Raw genomic sequence first — 10874 nt, forward strand, 5'->3', positions numbered from 1 at the left:
AAAAGATTCTAATCGAAGGCTGCAAGTATAAGAAACTTATAAGCACAATATATAAAATCCCCCAACTTCAAAGTTGAGACCAAGAAACATGAGATTTGATTAAACAATACTACAAATGCTAAACCTAATTTGGCGGGCAGGACAATGTTAAGATTTTGGAGGTAAGAAACAAAGACCTTGATATAGGAGAGAGAGAGGAATTTCTTAGAGGATTCCCTTAAGTATAATAATTAAGATGAGATCACTTCTAAGATAACACCTTAGGAAAGACCCTACTATTCCCCAAGAAGACAGGACAAAGAAATAGAAGGACAAAGTCTAAGGAATTCATAGCTAACATCCTCCAGTAAAGGAGAAGGAAAGAGGGCTATGGGGGAATGGGAGTGGGATAAGACCATACTGAGAAAAAGTGAAAGGATTTTTCCTGTGCTGGGGCCCAGCTGCTCCTATAAATTATGCACTTGTCATGGAGCTAATCAATAGGCTTCCTGAAATATATTTCATTAAAAAATGGATATAGGACATGAACAGAGGACAGCCCTGCTGCTCCAAGGTTGGAATGAAAAGAGGAGAGAACAAGAGACCAGGGAGACCAGAGGAAAGAAGTGGGAAAGAGGCAGAAGGGCGGGGGGAAATAGAGGAGGGGAAACACTAGGTGTGTGGGGTGGGGGGAAGGAAGAGAAAGTAAGGCACTTACATTGAATTGGGTGGAGACCTTTGAAAAATCTCACAGAACATTGCTTTTCAATTATTTAGGTTTAAATCTGGGTAGGGGTGTGTCGGGGGCGGGGGGTCTGGTCTTGTGTTCAGAGTAATGTCCCTATTGAGTGTCTGCCCCTTGGTAGATGACATTGAGCCAGGTTTTCCATCTGTGCCCTACCACTTGCAAGAACCTATAAAATCACAGTCTACCTAAGTCTTCCATCTTTCAGAAAATTTTCTTGCTTCCAGAAGTTAGGATTATTCTAGGTAACTGCCTTCCTAGATTTACTTCTTTAATATTTATTTCCCTTATCCCCTTCCTTAGGAAGCTCTAGCCCCTAGTCCCAGGTACTGTGAAATATTTTTAAAAACACTTTTCGTTAAATCCAGAGTAAAGGCTCCAGTCCAGGTTTATAGCCTCCGTCTTTCTCTAGCAAATATTCCCTTTGCTCTTTTTGTCTCTGAGCTCTTCGGTTTCACAAGGGCATGTCCATAAAGTCTGTGGGTGCACAAATATCTTTAGAGCCAGTTACTCGTATCTGAAATGTTACACCATAATTATGGATCCATGGAGGGTTTCCATGGTAGCACAAAAGATAAGAATATGACCTTATTTGAGAGTTAATTGTCATTATTAAAACCACTCTAAATTTTTGACTTCTGGTGCATCCATACTTTGAGTATATAAGCTAAATTCCAAATGGTGTAAATGAAAATCATGTGCAGAAATTAAAAAATGACCATTTTTTTTTCTCATGTGAAATCACGTCTTTCATCAGCTCACTCTTGGAATATTGATCTGTTACGTCCTGGATGTTACACAATTTTCCAAGATTAAAGTTAATAGCAGTGGTGTTAGTCACATTCCAGATTTTGGAATTTGGAATTCTGAAAAGTCTAAATTTTCACAAGTCACAGTCAAAAGTGTGAACTGACATTAAGTAGATGAGCACTGTGCCCATTTTTATAGTCGTTCAGTATAGATTTTTGTAGAAAGGCTGACAGGCTGAGCTAAACCCAGAGAATTTTCTTACAACAAGCCAAACTCTGGACACTCTTCTGAAAAGATATCTAGGTGGCCAAGAAAGCATCCAGTGAGTCAACACAGTAAGGTATGATAGACCCATCCCCTATCTATAAACAATGAAATAAAAACCAATAAAGAAGCAGGTATTTGTACCTGACAATGAACAAGAATAGACTACAGAATGGTTCAGGTGGAGAAATAATCAGTCACTTCTTGATAAATTCTTACATTTTCAATGACAGGGTTTAGCAGAACCTCAGAATCTTATATTAGTTCCAATTTTCATCTTTCTGCTTTAGTTCTAGTGACACCACACTTAATATTCGTCAAGGAGACTACATCGTGGTCATAATAACCTGATAAAAAAAATACTATCTCACCTCACTGGCAACATTTACTGTGAGTCTGAGCACAATTTCTCAAACTTGAATGTGCATACAGATCACTTGGGAGATCTTACTAATATACAATTTTAGGTATGGGGTAGAGCCTAGGACTGCATTTCTAACCAGTTCCCTTTGATGTCTAAGCTCTTCAGCCAACCACTGTAGTACATATGAGTAGCATACTATTAATGAACCTGCCTGACATTTCTTTGCTATGTTGATTTCCCACTGTAGCTGCTTCTGTCTAGTGACTAAAACACCTTAAGGGGTTAGCAATCTTGAACTATGGCATACATGTACCAGGCACTGTTTGGAATGCTTTTTATGTATTAGCTCATAGCACATGATTTTGGAGAATAAGAACTCGGTTCAAAGGTCAGTTAAGGCCACTTAATAGCTGAGCAACCAGACACATGCCCAAACCTGTCTTAAGCCAAAGTTCTTACCAAATAACTCCTCTATCACAGATATCTAGGAGAATATGATCATGTACATAGAGTGCTGAGGATTTTACCTAGTATCTAGTGAATGCACAATAAATGGTCACTATTATTATGGCTATTATAATTAGTTATAATACTCTTATTAATTTTACCTTAATGGATATATCTTAGTAAGAGAGCATTTGAATGTAAGAAACCAAATCCACTAAAACCTGCTTTAGCAAATAAAGTGACTCTCTGGCAAGGGTACAGGAGTATGAGTGTCATGTGGAAGCGGGCATAGGAATTTAAAAATCAGGGATTTTGCCTATTCTCTACTTATTTAAAGCTGTGGGGGTCTTTGTTCTTTGCCTTTCTCTATTCGACAACTTGCTTTTCTTATCCTTCCCTCCTTCTCTACTTTCCTTTCTCCTTCCTCCTCTTTTCCCTTTCTCTAAGTTTCTTCGTTTTCTACATAGACATAATTCAGCATGTCCACTCAAAGCCTAGATTATTTCCAATGGTAAATTCCTGGGGAAAGAATCTGGATTATCATGGTCCAGTTCACTTTGGCCTGTGGAAGGGATAAGCCAAGTGAGCAGAGCCTCCTTCTAGGGCTAAGTGACAGACTCCAAGAAAAGAGAATGATGGGCTACTTCTCTTAAGGAGGGAATAGGGGACAGAGAAGATAAGATTGACTAATGAAATTATCTCTGGTATAGAAGGCAATAGGACCATACTTGTAGGTAGGAAGGGGAGAAAAGAAGAAGGGTTTCAGGAAATGCAGTTGTGACAGGCAAACTCCAGAGTCTCAAGGCTGGAGAACTGTGTCTATGGCCATGTGGAGACTAATGGAGAAATCCATGCTCCAAGACTGGTGAAAGATGGTCCTGGATGCCTCCTGTTTTGGCAGAGATGGAGAGCTAACTACAAATGAGAGCAACCAAGTGGAGGATCTGCAGAGCAAATGGAGAAACAGAGTAGAATGAAGTGAAGCAACACAAGGCAGAAAATCATGGCTGTCCTATTTTTGTGTTTGCTAAACATGTGAAGAGAAAAAACACGAGAGAAAGGAAGAGAATCTTTGAGTTCCTGCTAGGAAAATGGAAGTCTTCTTTCAATCAAAGATAAATTATGAGGTTCTGCTTCCATCATGGAAACCAGTCCCAAGGCATGGTAATTACTATTGGGACCCTAATTATTAATTCAGTTGGGAGGAGCCCAAGGGACATATTTGCAGGAATTTGAGTCCCCAAAAATAAAAAGTTTGACATGAGCAACATAAAAATTGAATTTGGGTTGGAGAATGAGTGCCTTGGGAGAAAGCGAGAAGCAAGGCTGGAAAAACTTTCTGGTGATTTTATCAACCTGTCATGGCTAAAAGCTCTGTTCATTTTCCGTAGGCATGAAATTTTGGCTGTGGGATAGGTCATGATTTACTTTTTAGCAAGATACGATGAAAGATTAGCATTTCCAGTGAAAGTGGCAGACTAGGAAGGGTTTGGGCTGGGAAATATATGTATGAAAACACTTGTGGCAAGGGGAAGCTTAGCGACCAACCAAGTACTTTTCATTGAGAGACAAGCAAAGATTATTACTAGCATGGGGACACTCAGGGATGTGCCAAACATAGGCTTTAGACAGTCAGGAAATTAATGTTCAGTAACTAAGGAAAAGCGGTTAGGGATGTAGAAATTAATGCTCTTAATTATTCAAAAAAATGAACAGAAGAAAACTATATAATCATGCTGGGAAAGGAAATCATCTTTATAACATTTACACAAGAGCATACTTTATATTATAATGTTATATGCTATTTCGTACTCAACAAAAGGAGAAATGAAAGAACTAAGCTGGGAACATCTGCTCAGAATAAATGTATGAACAAGATGCGGAGCTCTAAGAGAAGGAATGGGCATAGGATAGGCATAGGTACATGGAGGAATTGACACAGTTGTCACTCTGGCCATAGAAAGGCAAAATGAGACAGTAGGTGTGATAAACAAGAGAGGTCTATAAATCAGCTGGTGTATAAGGAGAATAGACAAACTCTCCTTACTTCACAAAATACCATTTTAGTTAGAAGTTCTTAGAAGTAACATGGGGTGCCTGGATGGCTTGATCAGTTAAGCATCCAACTCCTGATTTCTGCTCAGGTCATGGTATCAGGGTCATGAGATCAAGCCCTGTTTTGGGCTTCATGCTGGGGCATGGAGCCTGCTTAAGATTCTCTGTTTCCCTCTCCCTCTATCCCTCCATGCTCTCGCTCTCTCTAAAATAAATAAATCTTAAAAAAAAATGTTTTTAGAGATAAAATATGAGGAAAGGAAGTGGGCCCATTTATTTATTTATTTATTTTGCATGGAGGGAAAAACGGAAGAAAATGAATATAATATCCCTAAAGATGGAAATGTACAGTATTACATGTGTTAATATTATAAAACATTATAAAAAATTAGATTATGAGGAATATGGTATTTGGTGATATAAGGAGATACCAATAAATAAGCTGAAAATCTTTGAGCAATGAGGAAGAGAATATAGGAGAAGGAAGAGATGGAAGCAGAGGAGAAAGGAGTTAATGGTAAAAGTTTACCAAAGAAATTTTAAGGATTGATAAACTTCCTACAAGTTTGGATAAATTAGAACCTAAAGTTACAATATGTAATGAAAACAAAGCCTCAGAAGATGGATTATGGGGCACTTGGAAATGAAGAACATGTATGTATGTGTGTGCATGTGTATTATAAAAAGAAGCAATTTTATGAATTCTTTATTTTTTTTAATACTAGTCCTTTATCAGATATGTCAGTAATCCAGTTAAAAAATGAGAAGGGGAGGTGAACCATGAGAGACTATGGACTCTGAAAAACAATCTGAGGGGTTTGAAGTGGCGGTGGGTGGGAGGTTGGGGGATCCAGGTGGTGGGTATTGGAGAGGGCACGGATTGCATGGAGCACTGGGTGTGGTACAAAAACAAGGAATACTGTTATGCTGAAAAAAAACTTATTAAAAAAAAATGGGAAGACACGAATAAACATTTTTCCAAGGAAGACATAGAGATGGCTAACAGACACATGAAAAAAATGCTCAACATCACTCATCATCAGGGAAATACAAGTCAAAACTATAAGGGGATACCACCTCACACCTGTCAGAATAACTGAAGTTAACCCAGGAAACAAAGTTAACCCAGGAAACAACAGATGTTGGTGAGGGAGAATGAGCAACCCTCTTTCACTGGTGGTGGAAATGCAAACTGGTGCAGCCCCTCCAGAAAACAGTGTGGAGTTTTCTCAAAAAGTTAAAATAGAACTACCCTGTGGTCCAGCAATTACACTACTAGGTATTTACCCAAAGGATACAAAAATACTGATTTGAAAGGATCCATGCAGATCCATGCACCCCAGTGTTTATAGCAGCATTATCCACAATAGCCAAACTGTGGAAAGAACCCAAATGTCCATCAATGGATGAATGCATAAAGAAATGGCATATAATAGAATACTACTCAGCCATCAAAAATAATGAAATATTGCTATTTGCAGTGATGTGAGCAGAGCTAGAGTGTATTATGCTAAGTAAAATAAGTCAGAGAAAGAGAAATGCCATATGATTTTACTCATATGTGGACTATAAGAAACAAAACAAATGAACACAGGGGGAAAAAAAAAAGCAAACCAAGAAACAGACTCTTAACTATGGAGAGCTGATGGTTAGTGGAGGGGAGGTGGATGGTGGGATGGGTTAAATGGGTGATGGGTATTAAGGAGGGCACTTACAATAAGCATTGGGTATTGTATGTAAGTGTGGAATTACTAACCTGTACACCTACAACTAATATATTTTAACTAGCTGGAATTTAGATAAAAATATACTATACTATATTATATTATACTATATTTTACTATATTTTAACTAGCTGGAATTTAGATAAAAACTTGGGGTGGGGGAGAAGCAGGACTGAATAAGGAAGTTGGAGGAGGATTATTGATTACCATGGAAATAATCTAAAATGTGATTAGGAAAGATGTGGCTTCCTGCCCTAGTGACAGCACTAAAGAATGAGAGAATTTAATTATTATCAGACTTTGACATTCCAGAATTACTTGATATGATGGCATTTTGAGAGAGGGAACTTTTCCTGGTTCAATGGCTTCATCTGAATTTCTTCTATAGACTGCCTGAACTTTGTCTCATATTGTTGGCTTGTGGGAGACTATTAGAAAGACAATGATAAAATAAAGAAATTCAAATCATTTATAAAATAAATTTCATTTCTAGTAAAAATGACTCAACTAATTTCCCAAGACCAGCAGTATTGTGGGAAGAAATTAGATACTATAGGTAACTCACAAAACACAAACACATCCGCACCAAAGAAGCAAAATTTCATAGTCTGTGGCAACCAGTGTTAACATCTTCTTATACAGACATTTTCCTTCTTCATTTGTTTGAATATATATTAATATGAACTTTTTTAAAGGTTTATTTTTATTTATTTAGAGAGTGTGAGCAGGGAGGAGGGGCAGAGAGAGAATCTCAAGCAGACTCCATGCTGAATGCTCAGAGTGGGGTTCCATCTCATAACCCTGAGCTCATGACCGGAGTCAAAAATCAAGAGTTGGATGCTTAACTGACTGAGCCACTGAGGCACTCCTATATGTACATTTAAAATTGAGACTCTATATGGTTGTATCCTGCCTTCCTGCCAATATACATGCATGTATCTTACCCTTTTCTTGATGGTAGCAGGATACCACTAGTATCATTGAAAGAGCAAAGGAAAGAAAACTAGGGCCACTGACATGACTAAACAGGAAAGACCAAGACAATAGCATGTAAAGTATAGAGATGCACTCTAAGGGAACCAATGGAGCCTAAGGGGACAAACGGAGCCCAATTTCCGTAAGAGGTATCAAGGTGCATCAATTAAATTTAGATAAAGACTTTGAATCAGGTAAGATATAAGGAATTTTGAATTAGGAAGATATAAGGAATTTTCTTTCCAAGAACAGAAAAGATAAAACTCTTGTATTTTAGGTTACTGAAAAAAACCACTTCCCAACATTCCCTGCTTAGAAGTTTTCACACAGAAATACATCAGGATGGCAGATGGTATGGATATATAGTATTTAGTGTAGTTTTGAATGAAATATTTAAAAAAATAAGAATTTAAGGTACACCAGTGAAATATTCTTAATTTATAAAAAAGACAAAGAAGAAATGATAAAGACAAACACACAAGGAAGAATTTTAAAAGGACATTAATAACATACAAGAAGTTGTAATAAGAACCATTAAACCAAAAAAAGTAAACAAAAATTATTTGTATGGAAGATATAAGGAAGATCCAAGATAAATGGGAAATTGGAAACTGGAAAGTGAACATAATGAGAATTTATAAATAGTTGTCTTTAAAAATAACGTGAGCTAAGCCAAGGGACTCCTGGTATAGTGGTTATTCAAAGCCATCACCAAGATAATTATAAAAATAGCAGATATTTAGTGAGAATTTTTGTGACAAGTCCACAGCATTTTACATTTTTGCTAATTTGATCTTTGGAAATAATACAAAGGTAGTTTTCTGTCAAATGGCCAGGCCTTTATAGAAATGGAAAAGAGATAAAAGAGTAGAAAAGAGCAGTGCCTGGGTGGCTCAGTGGGTTAAGCCTCTGCTTTCGGCTCAGGTCATGATCTCAGGATCCTGGGATCGAGTCCCGCATTGGGCTCTCTGCTCAGCGGGGAGCCTGCTTCCCCCTCTCTCTCTGCCTGCCTCTCTGCCTCTTGTGATCTCTGTCTGTCAAATAAATAAATAAAATCTTTTAAAAAAAAAAAGAGTAGAAAAAATAAGGGAGATAAAGTCATTGAGACAAAGGCAAAAACCCTAAACTTGAGAAGGCATAGAAGGCAAGTTCAGTACAAGAAAAGGCAAGTTAAATACAAGAAAATGTCAAAGTACATCAATAACCACAACATAGAAGCTGCTGAGGTTGATGATGAGGGTAGAAAAAAAAATTTTTTTTTTTAAATCATTGAAAACCTACAGGAAATAAAAGTAGAGCAAAGCAGAGTTACCATGTAGAACCTTTTTGTAAAAATCCCCAAACCCCTAATTAAAACCAATATAGGAAAACATGGCAGTTCTCCAAAAGAAGCATGTAAGGATCAAGTCCCTCCTAATAAGGGACTGCATTATAGGAAAGGATTTGAGAACCAGATGGTTGAGATTACTAACTGGAGAAGTCACAGCCATGGAGCTGGGAAAAGCATAGAAAATGGAGGTTTAAATAAAAATTCATCGGGTATTATTAGAAGGAAAGTAATCCAAAAGTCCTAATTATGGGGATAGAGTCCTTCTAGTAGAGCAGAAATGCAGAAGCTATAAATGAGTGAAGGAGACAGGAAGGCGTGCCAAGTGGGAAAGCCACATTATAGAAAAGATGGGTAAACCACATCATAGAAAAGAGGAGAAAGAAAGTTGAAGGGAAAAGAAAATATAAGAAATCGATTTTCAAAGCCATGCAGATTGTTAGTCGGGGAAGAGTAAAAAATGCATATGTAAGTAGTACTTGTAAATGTTGTCTATCAGAGTGAATATGTAAAGATAAAATATTACACATAGAAAATAAGCATCGAAACACACACAGTTTCATATGCTAGGTTCTGGAATATGAGTAATTGGGACCCATTAGACTCAAGATACTGAAGATATGAGGGTAATTCCAATAGCTTCCCCATCATGGTATCCAATTAAGAAGGATAAAGGAGACTCGCAGATTGGTTCACTCTGGTTTATTCCCCATGGGGCATAAAAACACCTAAAACTGAATGACTACCTTCTCTTCCAGTTAGCTTAAGCAATACAGCACTCTCAGTGTGATGTTTGTTTTTCTCAGTAACAGCATCTCAGTATTATGTATTTCTGCGATTCATGGCCATTAAAAACATTTAAGTTTCTTAGTTAATGTAAGCCTTGTGAAAATGACTGAAATTTCCTTTTTATCCTCAATGCAGAGAGTGTGACAATAATTAGCTAATAATTTTCCATTATCCCAGTAACTGTTAAATTTTGCTTCTTTAAACTCAGCAATTTGAACTTCCAGTATAACTCTTAGGTTTTTTCCCCTGTGAAGTGTTTAGGAATAAGTAGCAAGGTATGTTTGATGTAAATTTGGATGACTTTGTAGGAATGATAAAAATGACCATTACTTAGAACTCAAAACCCTTGGTACACAAGTATCACCTACCTCATAAGAAGTCAAATCAATCCTGGATTCTGGCCTCAGCTCTCCCACTGTCTGCTAAGGGCTCTTAGCCTCCCTGTGCACAGTTTCTTTGTCTGCAAATTGAGAGTACTAATTTCTATGTCTACCCATCTTTTGGGATATTGAGAATTAGATAATACACTTTTGCTTTGAGCTACTTTGAAAAAAAAAAAACAAACAGTGCTTGTAAATGTAAAGAAGTTTGTTTTAAAATCTTGCTCTTTGATGCAAAACCATTTATGTATTTCAGATTCTATACTCAGATGTTATATAAAGAGTACATAATTGACCATCATAAAAGTGTTTCCTAAATATTTGTTTTTACATTTACTACATTAATACATAATAACAGGGATTCTGGACTATACTATTACAAGTTACTTTTTTTGAAACACAACGAGGAAGTAGATAATATGAATCTGTATGCATCAAAAGTATTTTTCAATCTTTTTCCCCAAATTGGACTTTTATCATGTTTTGTGTTCAAAGTGCTTAGATTTATTCCCCATTTCATTAAGTTGAGATTTTTAAAGACTCCATAACAGCCCAAGTCTTCCCTTCTAATCCCTACCCCCCTGTCAAGACAATACTAATCTATTTCCTGTGCATTCTATGATAATTCTGGCCTCTCAAGCTTCCTTCTTGACATTAACTCTTCTTTTCACTGTCCTCTTTGCCTCTTCAGCTTTCTTATTCTTTACATCCTTTAAAGAACTAATGCAGTGAGAGACTACAGACTCCTGAATATAGGTTTGAAATATGGGAATCCACTTTATTTTTTTTTTTTGGTCCAGTACAGTTCTGTAAATTATTTTCTCTCATGATTTTCTTAATTTCCTTTCTCTAGGTTATTTACTGTAAGAATAAACTATATAATACATACATAAAATACATGCCAATCAACCATTATTGGAAAACCTTCCAGTCAAAAGTAGGCTATAAGTAGTTAAGTTTTTGGAGAGTCAAAGCTTATAACAGATTTTTAGCTGTGCAGGAGGTTGGCACCCCAGAACCCAGTATTGGTCAAGGTTCAACTGTGTGTACCTCTCTCTCTCTCTCTCTCTCTCTC

The sequence above is a fragment of the Enhydra lutris genome, unplaced genomic scaffold (genome assembly GCF_002288905.1).
Source record: "Enhydra lutris kenyoni isolate GAN:26980312 unplaced genomic scaffold, ASM228890v2 scaffoldscaffold2, whole genome shotgun sequence".
In the NCBI taxonomy this organism is placed as follows: Eukaryota; Metazoa; Chordata; class Mammalia; order Carnivora; family Mustelidae; genus Enhydra; species Enhydra lutris.